Source organism: Phascolarctos cinereus, unplaced genomic scaffold, assembly GCF_003287225.1.
Source record: "Phascolarctos cinereus isolate Bilbo 61053 unplaced genomic scaffold, phaCin_HiC Scaffold_4;HRSCAF=312, whole genome shotgun sequence".
In the NCBI taxonomy this organism is placed as follows: Eukaryota; Metazoa; Chordata; class Mammalia; order Diprotodontia; family Phascolarctidae; genus Phascolarctos; species Phascolarctos cinereus.
This window is the reverse complement of record NW_027555847.1, coordinates 654,483,049-654,504,276: the sequence shown is the minus strand read 5'-3', so window position 1 is coordinate 654,504,276 and position 21,228 is coordinate 654,483,049. Positions and strand designations below refer to the sequence as shown.

The 21,228-nt window shown below is 41.6% G+C and overlaps 1 protein-coding gene across 1 annotated transcript in view; it reads left to right on the top strand.

The window, feature by feature from the left end:
* WDR97 (WD repeat domain 97) overlaps positions 1 to 21,228 on the top strand; it is a 69,488-nt gene that overhangs the window by 25,015 nt on the left and 23,245 nt on the right.

Here is a 21,228-nt window from a genome sequence, read left to right as displayed (position 1 = left end):
CCTCCCCCAGGGACTTTGCCTTTGGGGCCACTTGATGCCCTTCCCCTAATCCCTCTTGGAAAGTCGAGCTCTGAAAATGGAACCTCTCTGGAGAGGTGGGGGGAAGGAGAAAAGCTTTCTGAATATCCCAGGAGAGAAGGTGCTACAGTTCTGAATTTATTCCACGAGTTCTGAGCACCAACTTTGGGCAGGAAGGCTCCCCTGTGCAGACAATGCTACCAAGGCGAGAGAGGTAAGAAGAACCACATTCAGTTCTGAGCTCCACTTTTCAGGAAGGACAGTAACAAATAGCCAGAAGATAGTGGCCAAGAAGGTGGTGAGAGTGGAGACCTGGGTGTGTGAGGATTGGTTCAAGAAAACTGGGAGAAGGGAAGCGGAGATTGGGGAGTGGGGATGAGAGAGAGGCACAATAGCTGTCTTCAAGTATATGAAAGACTATTCCCCTTTTGTCATAGAGCTAGGAAAAGGGGAGTAGATTTGGAGGCAGGTACATCTGGGGGCCATGAAAGAAGAAAGTTAAGAAAGCTGTCCAAAAATTGAGTGGCCTCTCCCAAGAGCTGTTACTGGATATCTTCAAGTGGAACCCAGATGACCATTTGAGGCTATTGTAGAAGTGATTGCTGCCCCGCTTAGGTACTGGCTGGGCCAGATGAACGATGATAATATTTATGGAGCGCTTGAAGTTCAGTTCTCTATATAATCTATTTTGATCCTCACAACAATCCTAGGGGGGAACCCAGGCTGAGATAGATTAACTTACCCATGATCATACAGCTAATGAGGCAGGATTGATTTCAAGGCTTCCTGGCTCTAAGACCCATACTCTTAACTACTTCACCACATGGTTGTCTCAGGTGTTACCTCTGAGGTCCCTCTTGACTCTTAGGTTCTGTTTCAGTTTCTGCCTAAAGGGAATCCTTTCCCTGGGGGTATCAGAAAGATGCTGTGGGCATCCATAGTGCCAACTTCACCAAGGCTTAAGGGAAGGGAATAAGCATTTATGTAGCACCTACTATGTGCCAGGCATTGTGCAAAGTACTTTTTACAAATATCTCATTTGATCTTTACAACAACCCTGGGAAGCAGGTGCTATTATCCTTATTTTACAGTTGAGGAAACTGAGGCAAACAGATAAAGATACTTGCCCAGGGTCACACAGCTAGTAAGTGTCTGAGGCTAGGTTTGAACTCAAATCTTTCTGACTCCATGCCCAGCACTCTATTCACTGCAACACCAGCTGCCTCTAAGTAGGTGCCATAATCTATATACAGTGGCTTGCCTGGAATAAGACCAGAATGGTGATATCACTCCCACCATGCCATTCAAGGAGCAGATGAAGGAAGTAGGTGGGGATAGTTAGTCGTGAGAAGTCAGCATGCATTTATTGTGTCTACTGTGGGCCAGGCACTGTGCTAAATGCTGGGGATACAAAGAGAGGCAAAAATAATCCCTGTCCTCCAGGAGCTTTTAGTCTAATGGGGCAGACAACATGCAAAAAGCTATGTACAAAGGATATACTTGGGGTAGATTGAAAGTGATTTCAGAGGGAAGCTACTAGTATTAAAGAGAACCAGGAAAGTTCTTATGCAGAAGGTGGCATCTGAGCTGAGACTTGAAGCCAGGAGAAAGAAATGAGAAGGGGGAGCATTCCAGGCATGGGGGACAGCCAATGGAAAGGCAGAGTTGGGAGACAGAGTATTGTATTCCAAAAATAGCAAGGAGGCCAATGTCATTGGACCATGAAAAGTAATAAGATACCACTGGAAAGGACCAGGTTTTGAAGGGCCTTAAAAGCCAAACCCTAGCCACTGGAGTTTGAGTGAGGTGGCGGCTGGTTTAGCCCTGTGCTTTAGGAAGTCGCTTTGGAAACTGGGCCAGAGTAGGTAGGTGTGAGGCAGGGAGACCATTCAGAAGGTTATTTCCATAGTCCAGGCATGAGATGATGGAGTACTAAGCCCAGGTGGTGGTAGTGGTAGAAGAGGACACCCACTAGAGATGTTTCAAAGGTAAAATCGACCGGACTTAGCAATAACTTGAATATGGGTGGGTGAGTGAAGGAATGATGCTTAGATTATAAGCCTGGGAAATTGGGAGAATAGTGGTGCCCTCTACATAATAAGGGAATTGGGAAGAAGGGAGGATTTGGGAGTAAAGATTTGATTTCACTTTTGGACATAATGAATTTAAAATGTCTATGGTATATCCAGTTTGAAATGTTCAATAGTGAGTGGAGCCTAAAGAGAGGTTGGGGCTAGGTAAATAGATTGGCGAATCATCTGCATAGAGATGATAACCGTATCCGTGGAAGTCAGTCAAGAAACACTTATTAAGCACCTACTGTGTGCCAGGCACTGTGCTAAGTGCTAGGGATTCAAAAGAGAGGCAAAAGACAGTCCTTGTTCCCATGTTGCTGCTCAGTTGTTTCAGTCACATCTAGTCCTTCATGGCCCCATTTGGGGTTTTCTTGGCAAAGATACTGAGTGGTTTACAGCCTCCTTCTCCAGGTCATTTTATAGATGAGGAAACCAAGTTAAATAGGATTAAGTGATTTGCCCAGGGTCACACAACTAGTAAATGTCTGAGGCTGGATTCAAACTCAGGTCTTCCTGACTCCAGGTCTGGCCACCTAGCTGCCTCTTGGACCTCACGTTCTAATAGAGAAAAGCAAATACATGTGTACACGCAAGGTATATATACAAGATTCATAGGAAATAATTAAAAGAAGAAGTCATTAGAATTAAGAAGGTTGGGAACATTAGTTGGGACTTAAAGGAAGCCAGGAAAGCACAATAGGTGGAGCTAAGGAAGAAGAGTATTCCAGGCATAGGGAAAATGCAGAGAAAATGCCCAGAGCCAGAGATGGAGTACCTTGCTCACGGGAACAGCCAGAAAGTCAGTGTCACTGGATTGAAGAATATGTGTCAAAGAGTAAAGTACAAGAAGGCTAGAAAAGTAGGGAGAAAATAAATTGTAAAGGGCTTTGAATACCAAACAGGATTTTGTATTTCATCCTGAAGAAGACAGAATGCCACTGGAGTTTATTGGGGGGGGAGTGACATGGTTGGAACTGTGCTTTAGGAAAATCACTTTGTCAGCTGAATGGAGGATGGATAGAAGAACGGAGGGCTTTGAGACAGGCAGAGGAAGGAGTGTATATGAGAGATGTTGTAAAGGTAAAGGACAATTCTTGGCAATAGGTGTCAGAGGTGAGAAAGAAGAGTTAAAGAAGACACCTAGACCGCCAGCCTGGGGGAACTGGAAGGATGACAATTCCCTTGACAATAATAGGAAAGTTGAGGAGAGGGGAAGGAAGGGGAGGGAATGAGTTCCATTCTGGACATGTTGAGTTTAAGATGTCTACTACACATCCAGTTCAAGATGTCTGAAAGGCAAATTGAAGATATAAGATTGGAGCTCACCAGAGAGATTGGGAAAGATAGATTTGAGAATCATCAACATAGAAATGGTAATTAAATTGATTGGAGCTGATGAGGTTACCAAGTGAAATAATGTAAAGGGGGCTCAGCAGACAGTTTGGGGCAGGAAAAATAGATTTGAGAATCATCAGTGTAGGGATGGTAATTAAATCCATAGACACTGATGAGATCACCAAGTGAAATAATATAGAGGAAGATGAGAAGAGGGCCCAGGCCAGAACTCTAAGGGACATGTATAGTTATGCATGATTTGGATGAGGATCCAGCAAAGGAGACAGACAAGAAGCAGTCAGGCTGGAGGAGAACCAGGAGAGAGGGGTGTCCCAAGAACCTACAGAGGAGGAGGAGAGAGTGATTGATAGTGTTAAAGGCTGCAGAGAGATTAGGGAGAATGAAGACTGAGAAAAGGCCATTGGATTTGGCAACTAAGATGATTAGTAACTGGAGAGAGCAGTTTTGGTGGAATGATAGTCAAAAGCTAGATTGTAAGGGGTTAAGAGAGAAAGTGGAAGCATCTATTATAGATGACCTTTTCAAGGAGTATAGCTTCAAAGGGCAGAAGAAATATAAAATAATAGGCAGTGAGGATTGAAGGACAATGTGAAGACTTTCAGGATAGGGGAGACATGGGCAGGTTTGTGGGTAGTAGGGAATTCCAGCAGATAGGAAGAGATTGAAAATAAGTAAGAGTGGGGATGACATAGGGGGCAATCTGTTGGAAGAAATGGAATGATGGGCTAGCTTATATGGGTAGAGGTTAGCCCTGGTAAGGAGTAACACCTCTTCATCATATAAGACAGAGATAAAGGAATCTAAGTAATAGAAAATGAAGAAAAAGGGAGACAAAAGAGGTCATAGCAAGTGCTCTTAATCTTTTCTATAAAATATGAGGCAAGATTCTCAGCTGAGAGGGTAGGATTGGAGGGAGGAGGAGCCATGAGAAGTTTGAGGAGAGATGAGAAAATTTAGAAGGGTCTCTATAGAGAATGGGTTATAAGGAGGGGAGGTATGGTAGGATTGCCTTGTGGCAGTGAGAGCCCAGTTGAGGTTGTGTAACATAAATTCTTAGGAGACCCAGTCAGAATGTTACATGATTTTCCTTCTTTCATCATGACTTTCAATCCCTTGACCACTCAATTCTTTCCCAGGCCATTTCCCCTTCTCTATCCAATATCAATACACGTGTGGGCGTAAAGAGGAAAAATAGTGAAAGTATTCTAAGGCTGAGGCTTGGATGAGTGTAATCAGTCATGTGATAAGGGGGGCCAAGGATTTCAGAGAGGAGGACAATATAGAGTTGGATTGGTTCACCAAGAGGTCAAGATAATGAGAGTGACTGCTGCAGAGGAGATAGCCTGGGAGAGAATTGAGGGGTCAAGGGATTGGAGGTCATGGTACAGATGAAGAGTAGGATTTTTTGTGAAGGAAGGCAAGGGTAAGGTTATTGTTGGTCATCCTCCGTTCTTGAAGAAGGCCGATGACATCAGGAGAGTGATGGTTTGATGTGCAAAGTGAATTGGATTTAAGTGAGACAGGGCTGTGCAAAGTCATCAGTTTCACTCTCTCCTCCAGAGTCATCTGAGTCCAGTGGCAAGACATAAGTCAGATGGCCCTGGATGCGGTGGGAGACATTTGGCCTTTTTAAGCTCAGGTATTTCCCAGGTCTCAGTTTGTCTGGAAGCAACACCCATTTAATGATTTATGGCCGGGTTAGAATTGAGGCAAAGGATGGCCTAGTTTGCCTATTCAAAAAAATCAATCTGGGAGGGGAAGACTCTCAGGGTTTTTGCCCAGAGTAGAAACAATTGCTATTTGCACTCAGAGCCATCAAAACCCAAACAATGACCAAGTGAGGCTTGGGTTGGGACTTACTATTGGCCAATCAGTGAGAGCCAGAGTGATTTAGGTTTAAAGGCATAGTCATTAGCTCCATTTGAATCCCAAGGGGCTTTGTCAAAGCCTGATTTTTCAGAGCTCTATTTCTAGAGAGAAAGTAAGATAAAAACCAATAGACTATAGAGAAAACTTGGACGTGGCAATGGGGAGCAAGTATTCCAACTGCTCTGTCTCAACCAGGGAGCCGATGGGAATGAATAAAAATTCAGCCAGTACTGGGAAAGGTGATGAAGGAGGCTTTGTTAAGGGGGAGGAGTGGAAGGGGGTGGTGGGTTTCAATGACAACAGGAAGATGGAAAGAGAAGAAGAGGAAAAGATTTAAGATGAAAGGAAATGTGTTGCCCATGCAAAAGGCATTCCAGAGGGTACAGTGGAAGGGGTGAGTGACATTTGGTTGGGATTTTGGGATGGGAAGATTGAGAGGAATGGAAATAAGGAATCATGAGGAATGGAGTTGGAATGAAAACCTATAGGGGTTCAGAATCATTGGGATGGGTAGGATATGACCAGATGTGTTCATCATTGAGTGGAAGGGGTCACTCCTCTCCTCTTCCCAGAGGAGGGTAGAGATCAGTCTAGAGACAAATGTGGCAGAAGTTGGAAGGCACACAGTCAGATGTGAGAACCAGGTTTTCTTCCATCGGAAGGCTGGAGATTAGGTAGGAGATGGAAGTCCAATTCCCCATCAAATTTCCTCTTCCTCTTCTCTCAAGGGATGGGTGTTACAGGAGATAGAAGGCTTGAGGTCAAAGGGAGGATTGTACCTCTTTGTACATGGGGCTTTTCCCCATGAAGGGTGGGAGGTCAGGTATCAGGAGGTGGAAGGTGCCTTGTGCTGATTGCCCTTGTAGATGGTTGCTCTGCTGGCCCCTCAAAGCCTTCCCTCAGGGACCATGCACAGCAAGAGACAGAAGGTGAGATCAGAGGGAGTCCTTGACCCTCTTCTCCAGCGAGGCCAGAGATCAGTCAGGAGCAGCAGTACGTGAAGCTGATGAGATCACCAAGTGAGATGATATGGAGGAAGAAGAGGGCCCAGGACAGAGCCTGGACACCCAGGGTTAGTGGGAATGACCTGGATGAAGATCCAGCAAAGGAAACTGACGAGCAGTCAGACAGGTAGGAGGAAACCAAGAGAGAAAAATGTCATGAAAACCTTAGAAAGAAGAAGTTAAGGAGGGGAAGGGGGTAATTGACAGTATTAAAAGCTGCAGAAAGGTCATAAAGGATGAGGATTGAGAAAAGGCCAATGGATCTAGCAATTAAATAATTGGTAACTTTGGAGAAAATACCGAAAAAGGGGTGAAAGAGGAAACACAAAATCTATCTTTAAACCTCCAAAGGGCTATCGTGTAGGAGAGATTCATCTTGTTCTAATTTCCCTCTTTCATATCCTCAGTGTTTAGCACATTACCTGGCACATTTGTGGTTGTTGTTCAGTTGTTTCAGTCGTGTCTGACTCTCTGTGACCCCATTTGGGTTTTTCTTGGCAAAGATACTGGAGTGGTTTGCCATTTCCTTCTCCTGTTCATTTTACAGATGAGGAAACTGAGTCAAAAGAAAGTTAAGTGACTTGCCCAGGATCCCACAGCTAATGAGTGTCTGAGGTCAGATTTAAACCTGGGAAGATGAGTCTTCCTGACTCTAGGCCTGGCACTCCATCCACTGGGCTACCTCGCTGCCTTGCCTGGCACATAGTAAGTGTTTAATAAATTCTAACTGACTAACTTATTGACTGACCACAGAGATCATCTAGTTCAGCCCATACCTGAAGAGGAATTCCGTTTTTAACATCCTCAACAAGTGGTCATCTAGTTTCTTTCTGAAGACCTCTTTTGAAGGAGCACCCATTCCTTGCCATTCCATACTTCTAATTTTCTTTTTCTTTCTTTCTTTCTTTCTTTCTTTCTTTCTTTCTTTCTTTCTTTCTTTCTTTCTTTCTTTCTTTCTTTCTTTCTTTCTTTCTTTCGGAAATTGGGGTTAAGTGACTTACCTAGGGTCACACAGCTAGTAAGTGTCAAGTGTTTGGTCTGAGGCTGGATTTGAACTCAAGTCCTACTGACTTCAGGGCTGGTGCTCTATCCACTGCACTACCTAGCTGCCCCTACCCAGTTCCTTCTTGCCTTTCCCGTATGGCATGATCTCCCCCAATTTACCTCCCCATCCTCTTTGCCTTCCTCTGGATGTTCTCTCTCTTCTCAGAAGATCATAGAGTTAGATCTAGAGGGGACCTCAGAGGCCATTTAGTCTAACCTCTTCATTTTGCCAAGGAGGAAACTGAGGGCAGTGAAGTGACTTGCCTGAGGTCACACAGATAGTAAATATTAGAGGCTGGGATTTGAACCTGGATCATCTGGCTCTAGAACCACAACAGCATACCGCCTCCCAATGGCCTTCCTAAAATATGGCACACAGAACTGAATAGAAGATTTGTGGTCTTTTTGTCCTCAGTACCAGTCAATGCAATCTAATCAAGCTAGCTCTTCTCTCTCTCTCTCTCTTCTCTCTCTCTCTCTCTCTCTCTCTCTCTCTCTCTCTCTCCCTCCCTCCCTCCCTCCCTCCTTTCTTTCCTTCTTTCCTTCTTTCTTTCTTTCTTTCTTTCTTTCTTTCTTTCTTTCTTTCTTTCTTTCTTTCTTTCTTTCTTTCTTTCTTTCTTTCTTTCTTTCTTTCTTTCTTTCTTTCTTTCCTGCAACATCCTACTGTTGGCCCATATTAATCTTTTAGTTCATTAACCTAAATCCCAGTTAATCTTTTTTCACCCAAAGTGTTTTTTAGCAAAATCTTTCCCACCCGTATATATGAAGTTAATTTTTTTTAAAAGCTAGGCAATGGGATTAAGTGACTTGCCCAGGGTCACACAGCTAGTAAGTGTCTGAGGCTGGATTTGAACTCAGAAAGATGAGTCTTCCTAACTTCAGGGCCAGTGCTCTATCCACTGTGCCATTTAGCTGCCCCTGAAGTTAATTTTTTTGAACTTAAGCACAAAACTTCACATTTCTTCATGCAAAGGCAGGTAAAGTACCTGTGCCCACACACAAGGGCAACCTGTGATTCTAATGGTCTGCTTCCTAAGGAATACGATGATAAAGAAACACTCTTGGAACAGAGATGTCAAAAATTCAGACCACATGGGGCCCATGACATTCCAGGGTGCATCCCAAACAAGATTAAAATGTAATTGGAAACTATTTTACAAAAAAATTCAATAAAAATAGGTAATATTGCATCTTAAAACTAAGTCAATATACAGCCCTCAAAGATTGAGTACTGGCCCCAGTTTCTATGTAAGTTTGATGCCCTTGCTCTGGAGCACAATATCTGTGTGATTCAGCAGGTGGTACTCCTAGTTCACTTTCTTTTTAATTTTAATTTAATATTTTATTTTTTTCCAATTACGTGTAAAAATAATTTTTAACCTTTGTTTTTTACAATTTTGAGTTCCAGATTCTCTTCTACTCTCCATCCCCTCCCCTCCATCATTGAGAAGGCAAGCTATTTGATAACGGTTATACATGTATAGCCAGGTAAAATATTTCCCTGTTAATCATGTTGTGAAAAAAAGACACAAAAAACCCCCAAGAAAAATAAAGTTTAAAAAATGTGCTTCAATTTGCATTCAGATTCCATCAGTTCTTTCTGTGGAAGTGAATAGCATTTTTCATCATGGGTCCTTCAGAATTGGACCTCTGTATTGCTGAGAATAGTTAAGTCACTCACTGTTGATACAATATTGCTATTACTGTGTATAATGTTCTCCTGGTTCTGCTCACTTCACTTTGCGTCAATTCATGTAAGTCTTTCTGGGCTTTTCTTAAAGCATCCTGCTTATCATTTCTTATAGCACAATAGCATTCCATCACAATCATATACCACAACTTGTTCAGTCATTCCCCAAATGATGGGTATCCCCTCAATTTCCAAATCTTTGCCACCAGAAAAAGACCTATAAATATTTTTGTACGTATGGTTCCTTCCCCCCACCCCTTTTAAAAAATCTCTTTGGGATACAGACCTAGTAGTGGTATTACTAAGTCAAAGGATATGTACAGTTTTATTGACCTTTCGGTATAGTTCCAAATTGTTCTCCAGAATGGTTGGATAAGTTTATAATAGTACATTAGTGTCCCAATTTTCCCACATCCCCTACAACATTTGTCATTTTCCTTTTCTGTCACATTAGCCATTCTGATAGGTATGAGGTGGTCCCTCATAGTTGTTTTAATTTGCATTTCTCTAATCAACAGTGATTTGGAACATTTTTTCATATGACTATAGATAGCTTTAATTTCTTCATCTGAAAACTACCTATTCATATCCTTTGACCATTTATCATGGGGAATGACTCACATTCTTATAAATTTGACTCAGTTCTCTATATATGAGACATGAGGCCTTTATCAGAGAAACTTGCTGTAAAAATGGTTTCCCCAGTTTTCTGCTTTCTGTTTAATCCTGGCTGCATTGGTTTTGTTTGTGCAAAACCTTTTTAATTTAATGTAATCAAAATTATCCATTTTATACCCTATATTGCTCTCTGTCTCTCATTTGGTAACAAATTCTTCCCTTATCCATAGATCTGATAGGTAAACTATTCTACACTCCCCTAATTTGCTTATGATATCACCCTTTATATTTAAGTCATGTGTCTATTTTGACCTTATCTTGGTATATAGTGTGAAGTGTTGGTCTATACCCAGTTTCTGCCAAACTGCTTTCTAGTTTTCCTAGCAGTTTTTGCCAAATAGTAAGTTTTCCACTACTAGCTCACTTTTACTGCACATACAAGGCAGCTCCTAGACTTCAGTCAAATAAGTGCCTTCCTGTTTAGGTCAGGAGTTCTTAACCTTTTTCTTTATCATGGACCTCTTTAGTGGTCTAGTAAAGTCTTCTTAAGATAATGGTTTCAAATGCTCAAATAAAACAAATTACATTTACAAAGGAAACCAATTGTATTAAAATACATGTATCAAAATATTTTTTTAAATTCACAGACACCCCCCCCCAATAAACAACAACCCTATTCATGGATCCCTAAGAGCAGGAGCATGGACCATAGGCTAAGAACTAGGGTGTGAATATTCCCAATAATAGTTCAAAATTTATTTATTTATAAATCTATTTCCCATTTCCATAGGATTTTAACCTCTTTCTCAACTTTGAGCCTCTATGAAAAAAAATTGCTCATTCACACATAGAAGAGAGTTTACTAAAGCAAAACAAAATCAAGAAGAGTGTTTAAGTTTTGGAATAGTGGAGTTGCTCTTAAGACAGACTCTGAAATCTCACCTGCCCCTGTCCAGATTTCTTCACCACCATCCTACCCCTCCCCCTAGCATTTTGGTCTCAAAGGTAAAAGAGTACAAGGTGGTCCATGACTTCTTTTGTAAAGACCAATACTCAGTGCCCTTTTGGGCTCTTTATTCTTCTAGCCATCTTCTCCCAGTTTCACCACCATGATGGGGAAGGAAACAAGCATTTATTAAGTGCCTACTATGTACCAGACACTGGTATCTCATTTGATCTTCACAACAGTCCTGGGAGGTAGGTGCTATTATTATGCCCAATTTATATTTGAGGAAACCGAGGCAAACAGAGATTTGCCCAGGGTCACACAGCTAGTGAGTATCATGTGTCTGAGGTCAAATTTGAACTCAGGTCCTGCTGACTTTAAAGCTGGTCCACTGCACCACCTAGCTGCCCCTCATGGATAGATTTTCAAGAGATCCTAAGAACTTACCTAAGGGGGAAAAAAGTCCTTATTCCAATATAATTGGTTTCCTTTGCAATCCTATGTTTTTTATTTAAACATTTAAAAACATCCTGAGAAGGGGTCCCTAGATTTCACCAGAATGTCAGCGAGGTCCAGAACACAAGAAGATAGAATCCCAGGATTAGAAGGACTTCAGGCAATCCGTTTGCATGACATGTCCCTAAACTGTTCAGCCCTGAATTTTCTGGACTTCCTACCAACTAAAACACCAAGAAATCTGAAGGAGGAGAGAGGACCAGCAGCTGACAGTTGAGGCATCAGTTACTTCAGACAGAGATTAGGCCTGTTATTCATTTGCATCTCATTAGATTTGGATCAGCTGACTGCAATGTTGGGGATGATTTTAGGGTATGGGATTAGGGAAAACAAGTGGGTAAGTGATTTCAGCTCCCCACCTCAGCTCTGGGGTTTTATAAATGTACTGCAACAACAACTGATTTCTAATCAATTAGGGTGTTTCCCCTCCACAGTAGCTGTTACAAGTCTTTTCTTTCCTCTGGCCTCCCATATTACCTTCTCCCTCCTTCCATTCTCTTAGCTGAGGACCTGACTCACTTTACAAAGAAAATAGAAGCCCTTCCCCATGAGCTCTCCTTTCTCAACATTCTTTCTCCAAACTCCTTGATATCATTCCCCATTCTCTCCTCCTTTACACCAGTCTGATGATGAAGTAGCCCTTCTTCTGCTCCCTTGATCTCATGCCCTCCCATCTCTCCTGGCAGATTATCCCCACAATCATTTCTCCCACCTTTATATCCTTAAATTTTTTTCTTAGAAAAAGCTGCCTCCACACTTCTCAACTGTTTTCAATTACATTTTATTTAATTTTTTAAATTATCGAACATTTGTTTTCTCTCCTGCCTCCCTTCCAGAAAAGATACAAAAAGCAAAATCCTTGTAACAGATTCATAATTAATTCACAGTTAAGCAAAACAAATTCCTATATTGGCTATGTTCAAAAAATGTATTTCTCATTCTTCATATTTAATCCAACATTTCTCTGTTAGGAGTCATTGTATTGATCAGAATTCTAAAGAATTTCAAAGTTATTTTTCTCTATAGGGGTATTGTCATAGAAACTCTTCTCCTGGTTCTGTTTACTTCACTTAGCATCAGTTCATACAAGTCTTCCCATGTTTCTCTGAAACAGCCTCTTTTATCCTTTCTTATAGCACAATAGTATTCTATTATGTTCATATGCTATAATTTGTTCAGCCTTTCCCCAGTTGATGGGCACCCTCTTATTTTCTAGTTCTTTGTTGTTGAGTTGTTTTCAGTCATGTCCAATTCTTTGTGACCCCATCTGGGGCTTTCTTGGAAAAGATACTGGAGTGGTTTACCATTTCCTCCTCCAGCTGGTTTGACAGATGAGGAAACTGAGACAAACAGGGTTAAGGGACTTGCTGAGGATCACATAGCTAGTGAGTGTCTGAGGCTAGATTTGAACTCAGGAAGGTGAGTTTTCCTGACTCCAGACCAGACTCTAGATTCACTGCATCACCTAGCTGCCCTTTTCCAGTTCTTTGCAACTATAAAAATATCTGCTATAAATATTTTTTGTACATTAAGGACCTTTTCCTCTTTGATATCTTTAAGGTATAGGCCTAGGTATGGCATCACTGAGTCAAAAGGTATGCAGTTTATTTTGAAATATAGTTCCAAATTACTTTCCAGAATCACCATACCAATTCACAGCTTCACCAAAATTTTGTCAATGTGCTTATTTTCCCAAAGCCTTTCCAAATTTGTTGTTTTCCTTTTTCATCCACTTTGCTGATCTTATAGGTATGAGGTAGAAACTTAGAGTTGTTCTAATTTGTGCTTCTCTTGTTATCAGTTTGTTCAAATCAATTGTTATTGATTTGAATTTTTTTTTCCATATTGCTATTGATAGCTTGGATTTCTTCCTTTGAAAACTGCCTGTTCAAATGCCTTTGACCATTTATCTATGTATCTTATAAATTTGAATCACTGCCCTTTGTGTCTTGGGAATAAGACCTTTACTGGAAAAATTTGTCGCAAACAGTTTTTACCAGTTAACTATTTCCCCTCTAATCTTAGCCACATTGTCTTTGCTTGTACAAAAACTACCCTTTTCAATCTGACTTACACTCTTATTACTTCAATTAAAATTGCTCTCTCCAAAGTTACCAATAATCTCTTAATTGCCAAATCTAATGGCCTTTTATCATTCCTCCTTCCTTGAGCTCTGCAGCATTTAACATTGTAGACCAGTGGTGTCAAACTCAAATAGAAATAGATCCCTGCCAGCTAGATATTGACCTAGAAAACCACCAATTGGAGTTGTGAACTAGTCCAAACATTCTGGAAAACAGTTTGGAGCTAAGCCTAAAGAGCTCTAAAACAGTGCATACCCTTTGACTCAGCAATACCACTAGTAGGTCTGTGTCCCAAAGAGATAAAAGAAAAGGAGAAAGGATCTATTGTATAAAAACATTTATAACAGCTCTTTTTGTGGTGGCAAAGAATTGAACATTGAGGGGATGCCCATCAATTGGGGAATGGCTGAATAAGTTTTGGTATATGGTTGTGATAGAATACTATTGTATTGTGAGAAATGATGAGCAGAATGGTTTCAGAAAAACCTGGGAAGACTTATGTAAACTCATGCAAATTGAAGTGAGCAGAACCAGGAGAACAATGTGCACAGTAACAGCAATATCATAAGGATGATTAACTGTGAAAGACAGCTACTCTGATCAAAACAATGATCCAAGACAATTCTGAAGGACTCATGATGAAAAATGCTATCCACTTCCAGAGAGAGAACTGATGAACTCTGAGTACAGATTGAAACATACCTTTTTTATTTCTTTGTTTTTCTTGTTTTTTTCTTATTAATTTATTTTTAGTTTTCAACATTCACTTCCACAAGATTTTGAGTTCCAAACTTTCTCCCCATCTCGTCCCTCCCCCACCCTAAGATGGCATGCATTCTGAATACCCCTGCCCTCCCTTCTATCTGTCTTCCTTCTCTTATCCCTTTCCCCTTCTATTTTCCTATAGGGCAGGATAGATTTCTATACCCCATTGCCTATATATCTTATTTCTCAGTTGCATGTGAAAACAATTTTTAACATTTGTTTTTAAAACTTTGGGTTCCAAATTTTCTCCCTTCCTCCCTCCCTATCCACCCTCATTGAAAAGGCAAGCAATTCAATATGTGTGTAGTTGTACAAAACACTTCCATAGTAGTCGTGTTGTAAAAAACTAACTATATTTCCCTTCATCTTATCTCACCCCTGTTTATTCTGTTCTCTCTTTTGACCCTGTCCCTCCTTAGAAGTGTTTGCTTCTGATTACTCCCTCCCCCAGTCTGCCCTCCCCTCTATCATCTCCCTGCTCTCTTATCCCCTTCCTCCCTATTTTCCTGTAGGGTAAGATAAATTTCCATACCCAATTGAGTGTGTATGTTATTCCCTCCTTAAGCCAAATCCTATGAGAATAAGATTCACTCATTCCCTCTCACTTTCCCCTGTTTCCCCTCCACTGTAAAAGCCTTTTCTTGTCTGTTTTATGTGAGATAATTTACCCCATTCTACCTCTCCCAGTATATCCTCTCTCACCCCTTAATTTTACTTTCCAGATACACCCCTTCATCTTCAACTCACCCTGTGCCCTGTGTCTATGTATACCATACATATAATTTTTTTTCCTCCAACTACCCTAATACTGACAAAGGACTCATGAGTTATAAATATCATCTTTCTATGCAGGAATATAAACAGTTCAACCTTAATAAGTCTCTTATGATTTCTCTTTCCTGTTTACCTCTTCATGTTCCTTGAGTCTGTATTTGAAAGTCAAATTTTATTCAGCTCTGGTCTTTTCATCAGAATGCTTGAAAGTCCTCTATTTCACTGAATGACCATTTTTTCCCTGAAGGATTATACTCAGTTTTGCTGGGTAGGTGATTCTTGGTTGTAATCCTATCTCCTTTGCCCTCCAGAATATTATATTCCATGCCCTGCTCCTTAATGTAGAAGCTGCTAAATCTTGTGTTATCCTGATTGTTTTTCCACAGTACTTGAATTGTTTCTTTCTGGCTGCTTGTAATGTTTTCTCCTTGACTTGGGAGCTCTGGAATTTGGCTACAATATTCCTAGGAGTTTTCCTTTGGGGATCTCTTTCAGGAGGTGATCAGTGGATTCTTTCAATTTCTATTTTGCCCTCTGGTTCTAAAATATCAGGGCAGTTTTTCTTGATAATTTCTTGAAAGATGATGTCTAGGCTCTTTTTTTGATCATGGCTTTCAGATGGTCCAATACTTTTTAAATTCTCTCTCCTGGATCTATTTTCCAGGTCAGTTGTTTTTCCAGTGAGATATTTCACATTGTCTTCTATTTTTTCATTCTTTTGGATTAGTGTTACAGTGCTTTATTTCTTAAATAGTCACTATCTTCCAATTTCTCCATTCTAATTTTTAAGGAAGTATTTTCTTTTTTTTTTTGTATCATTTAATTACTTCTTATTATATCTCCCACAACTCTTCCACAGTGCTTGAAAACACAACAAGCCATGTTTTTTAAAAAAAATGAATTGACTAAAAGTAAAAGAAGGTTTCAAAAGGTATCATATTCACCTTAAAGCCAAATCCATGACCCAGTGGGTCATAAAGATATTGGTACTAAGCCACATTTAAATTCCTCCTTCCATAGCTACAACCACTATAATATTACAAATGCAAGGCTAGAAGAGATGGGTAGGAACTGACCTGCAAATGTACTGGTATGCCTGAACACTCTCACTACAGAGCCTGTGAGTCCTGAAAGAAGGGAAGTGATTGTGTTCATCACATAACCATCATAGAGAATGCTGTACTGACACTGTTGAATCAACACTGCTATAAATTCACAGAAATTAGCCTTAAATTTTTTCCAGTGTGGTCCAGCCTTAACAAGTAGGTAACCTTCATCTTCCAACTCCATTGGCCATGTCACTGTTAAGATCCATGGGCGAACCATAATTCTCTTATACTGCAACCCTGTTTCCTCATCAAATTTCTCAATCATTTTTTTCAAAATGTCAGAGCTATGTAAACTTTGGTACATCACAGCAGTCACCATCCCTTGACGGCCAGAACACTGAATAAAGAAATTGATGAGATCCAGAAGTGCCAAATTCTGTCTTCTTTATAGGCTTCAATCCAGTCATCTACCACTGACTGCATAGCTCTCTTGCCCAAGCTGACCACCTCAAAGAGAGTGACTGCTTCCACCATTTCTTCAACTTCATCTTCAGTGTTCTCTGGCTGACCTGACCTCTTCCTTCTTAAAATGTTTTTCTTTCTGACGTTTTCGTACTGCTCTCAGACTTTCCTTCTTCCTTTTGGTGTCAAGTTGCTAGGGTTTTTCACATAGCCACCATTTTATACAGCAGATGCTGGTGCAGTTAGTTCTTGGCCATCATTTTCTGTTTTGGCTGGTGTCTGGGGCTGGGCTGGGCTGGGCTTAGCGATCATTTCCGAAGTATCCCATCAGCAGCTGGGAAATCGATTTAACTGGGTCCTCCAAGAAGTCCTGCTCCGGGGGAGCCAAATGGGTCCAAGACAGCCTCGACTCCTACCCGCTTGCCACAGAAGCAGCCCCAAAACTGCTCACACCTACCCAAGGGGCCCAGCCGCCGGCTAAGCTCACGCCCAGCGAGCTCTCCTGAGCTCGCACTCCCACTCTGAAGGCCACCCTGAAGGTTCCGTCTTCACTCAGGAAGTATTTTCTTCAGTAAGGTTTTGGACTTCCTTTTCCATTTGGCCAATTTTGCTTTTTAGGGCATTCTTCTCCTCATTGGCTTTTTGGACCTCTTTTGCCATTTGGGTTAGGCTATTTTTTAAGGTGTTATTTTCTTCAGTATTTTTTTGGGTCTCCTTTAGCCTCACTCTCAGTTTTTCTTCTACTTCTCTTACTTGCTTCTCAAAATCCTTTTTGAGTCTTCCATGGCCTGGGACCAATTCATATATTTCTTGGAGGCTTTGGATGTAGGAGCTTTGGCTTCATTGTCTTCTTCTGGTTGTATGTTTTGATCTTCTTTATCACCAAAGTAAGATAATATAGTCTGATTCTTTTTGCGCTGCTTGCTCATGATCCTGGCCAATTACTTGAGTTATAAACTCCTTGTTAAGGTAGGAGTCTGCTTCCAATGTGGAGAATGTATTGTCCCAAGCTTCAGGAGTTTGTACAGCTGTTTTCAGAGATACTTGTAGGGACCTGTAAATTTTCAGTTCTTCCAAGGTGGTATGATAAGGGGCAAGGTGTTTACTCCTTTCCTGTCCTGTGCTGTGGTCTATGAGTGACCACAAGAACTCTTTTCTGTCTTGGAACTGTGAGGGTTATCTCTGTACAGCCACTGCAAGCTCCACCACACCAGTGCTCCTCGCCCCAGGACCGCCACCCAGAGCTGAGACTCAGATCCAAGCACGGGCAAAACAAGAGAATCCTGCACCAGCAGAGAGATCCCTGCAATCCCCCTCTGATCAGCTACTCGATTCTCCCTTAGTCTGTGGGCTGGAAGCTCAGGAGGCAGCTGCTGCCCCTAGGCTGAGCTCAGGAACTGGAGCTGAGACCCCATGCTACTCTCTCACCACCACAGAAACAGACTTTTCCCACTGACCTTCTAAGTTGTCTTTGGCATTCTTGGGTTGAGAAGTCTGGAAACTGCCACAGCTGCCCACTATTCAGTCCTCTGAAGCCTGCTTCAGGTTTGCTGTGGCCTGTGTGCCCATGCTGAACTGTGCTCCTCTCCCTGCACGGTGAGATATACCTTTCTAATCAACCATCCAGGTTGTCTTGGGCTGGAAATGTGTTTCACTCTGTCTTTTTGTGGGTTCTGCTGCTTTAGAATTTGTTTAGAGCCATTTTTTTAATAGGTATTTGGAGAGGTTTGAGGAAGAGCTCAAGCAAGTTACTGCTTTTACTCCACCATCTTGGCTCTGCCCCTGTTTTTCTTATTTTGTTTTGTTTTGGTTGTTTTTGTCTATGTTTTATTTTGCTTCATGGCTAATATGGAAATGTTTTTCATGACTTTACTTGTATAATTTATATAAAACTGCCTTCTCAAAGAGGGATGGGGCAGGAGGGGAGGGAAGAATTTGGAACTCAAAAATTTTTTAAATGAATGTTAGCAATTGTTTTACAAGTAATTGGGAAATATTTAATGAAATGAAAATAAATTTTAAAAAAAGAAAACCACCTTTTAACATCATTAACTATGTTGTGTTGTATTTTTGTTTATTTTGCTAAACATTGCCCAATTGCATTATATCTAGTCCTGGTTACACTGGAGTTTTGCAGCAGAGACTTTGACCCTTCTGTTGTAGACTACTCTCTTCTCTTGGATTCATGGCACTGCTCTCTCTTGGTTCTTTTCCCCACTTTGTTGAGCACTACTTCTCGGTCTCTATTGATGGACCATCATCCGTATGGAGCCCCCCTCCCTCAATATGGTTGTAACCCAAAGCTCTGTCCTGTGTCCTCTTATCTTTCTACACTCTTTTTCCTTGACCACATCAGTACTTATGCTTTTAACTATCTCTACACAGATGACTTACAGGTCTATATATCCAGTCCTCCCAGCCCTCACCTCTCCCTAGAACTTCAGGCTTGCATCTAAGGGACAATTTAGAACTGGATATCCTGTAGGTATCTCAAACTCAATGTATCCAAAACAGAACCCATTGCTCTCCTCCATCCTTCCAAACTCCCCTGTTTCTGATGAGAGTGTCACCATCCTTCTGGTCACTTAAGTTTGCAACCTTGGAATCAACCTTAACGCCTCACTATTGCCCATCCCACGAATCCAACAGGTAGTGACCAGGACGCTTAATTGCCAGGTGCTGTCAGTTCTTCTGCATCTCATATCTTCTTTCTCCTGCATTCAGCCCTTTATTACTTGTCCCTTGGACCGTTGCAATAACCTCCCTCCTTTAAGCCTTTCTTATCTCCAATCCATCCACACGGCTGCCAAAGTGTTTTTCCTAAAGCACAGGTCTGACCATCAGTCCTTTTTGCAGTAAACTCCAGTGACTCCCTGTTATCTCAAAGATCAAAGATGAGCCCCTCTGTTTGGCATTTAAAAGCTGCCACAACTTAGTTCCAGGCTACCTTTCCAGCTTTGTTATTTATTACTACCCTTCATGCATTCTCTATTCTTGCCAAAATGTCCTTCTTATTATTTCTCATCCGTGACATTCCATCTCTTATCCCTGGGTCCTTAAGGGTCCATAGGTCTAGGCCCTATGCCTAGAATGTGTTCCCTCCTAATCTCTGCTTCTTAAAATCCCTGGTTCCTTTCAGAGCTCAGCTCAAATGATGCTCCAGTGTATTGTAAACTCCTTCTCAGCAGGGAATGTATCCACAGTACTTAGCATAGTAATTGGCACATAGGTATATGCTGACCAGTTGAGCAGGGGATCAGAAGAACCTAGGCTCAAATCTTGCCTCTGAAATTTACTACCTGTATGTGACCATGGGCACGTTACTCAACTTCTCTGACCCTCGGTCTTCTCATCTGTAAAATGGGGATAATACCTCACAGGTTTTGTGAGGCTCCCATAAGATAATATTTCTGTTGTCATTTTGTTGTCAGTCATAGCCGACTCTTCGTGACACCTTTTTGGGTCTTCTTGGCAAAGATATTGAAGCAGTTTGCTATTTCCTTAAAGCTATTTTTGAACTTTCAAATGTCATATAAATGTCAGTTCTTATTAACACAACAAATATTTATTAAGCACCTACTGTGTACAGCGGGGGAACAGCCACCGTAGTGATCATGAATGACAACATCAGGGGGAAGCTCTCTCAGACTACCTCTAAATGGGACTTCTCCATCGATCTATTCCTTAATTCATTCAGCAGACATTTATTAAATATTTTTTACATGCAGCTTCGTCTTCTGGGCTATGGTGTGAGAGGACAAGACCTGAATGAGCTATCCTGTCATTACTTCTTCCCTAGGGAAGTAGTTTACTTCCATTGTTCTACTCCCTGACTTTTCCCATATTTCATTTACTGGACTGTCAGCCCATTAACTGTACAGTGTACGGGCAGGAGATCACCTCTGGCTATTTCCTGGTCACTATCCATAGTGACCCCAAAATGTCTCAATCTAGGCTCTGAACCATCATTACTGTTTGATGTACGAGGTTAATGAAAACAGGAGAGAAACCAGAATGGGGAAGGGAGGAAAGACGGTGTCATTCAGTACTGGTGGGCATCTATATACCGGAGAAGGACTTGACAGGCTTTGATGTGGACAAGATTCCAGACATGGCCCTAGAGGGGCAGAGATAGGAGCAATGGTGAGAGATGGGGGAGGGGGAAGAAGGAAGAGTTCTAAAAAGGCAGATTTTGGCTTTATATAAGGAAAAACTTCCTAACCATTAGTGCTAACCATGAGGGCAGCAGGTTGCCTCTGGAAATGGTACGTCCCCCATTCTGGGAGGCATTATAGGGTCATGAGATTTAGAACTGGAAGGAAACTTAGAGGTCAACCCCTTAATCTTACAGAAGAAGAAGCTGAAACCCAGATGCCCAAAATCACACAGATTACTTAGTAGAAGGGCTGGGATTCAAAGCTAGGTTCACTTTCCACTGTACTTTGGTACCATAGAGGTGAAGATGAACTCTCTTTGGGACTGTGGTAGAGGGATTCCTATTCAGATGTGAACTTTGATGAGATGACCATTGCATTTTCTTGTAGCTCTGAGGGTTGGAAGGGGGTGAAATTCCTGTTCTTCTGTGATTCTTCTGTGCTGTGGGGCCTGTGGGTATAGCAGATAGTGATCCTCCTTTAGCCAGAGTTTACCCACTGACCTCTCTGATTCAACTTTCTATCCTGGATGTGGTATTGCGTCTGCAGGTGGTATGACCTCTTTCCAGTCACCCTGAGGAGAGCTCATCCCCACAAGGGTAACCATACAGCCCAGAGTGAGCAGGTGCTTTAAGATCAGTTCAAATACAATCCAGCCTGTGTCTCCAGCAAGGTCTGGACAGACAGATTGAAGAGTCTCTAAGAGCAAGGATAGCCAGGGACTCCATGAAGGTTGAGTTCTGTCTCTCCTCTCACACAAGAGGCTCTTTGAAGACCAAGTCATGTCTCCCCATCTCTCAGAAT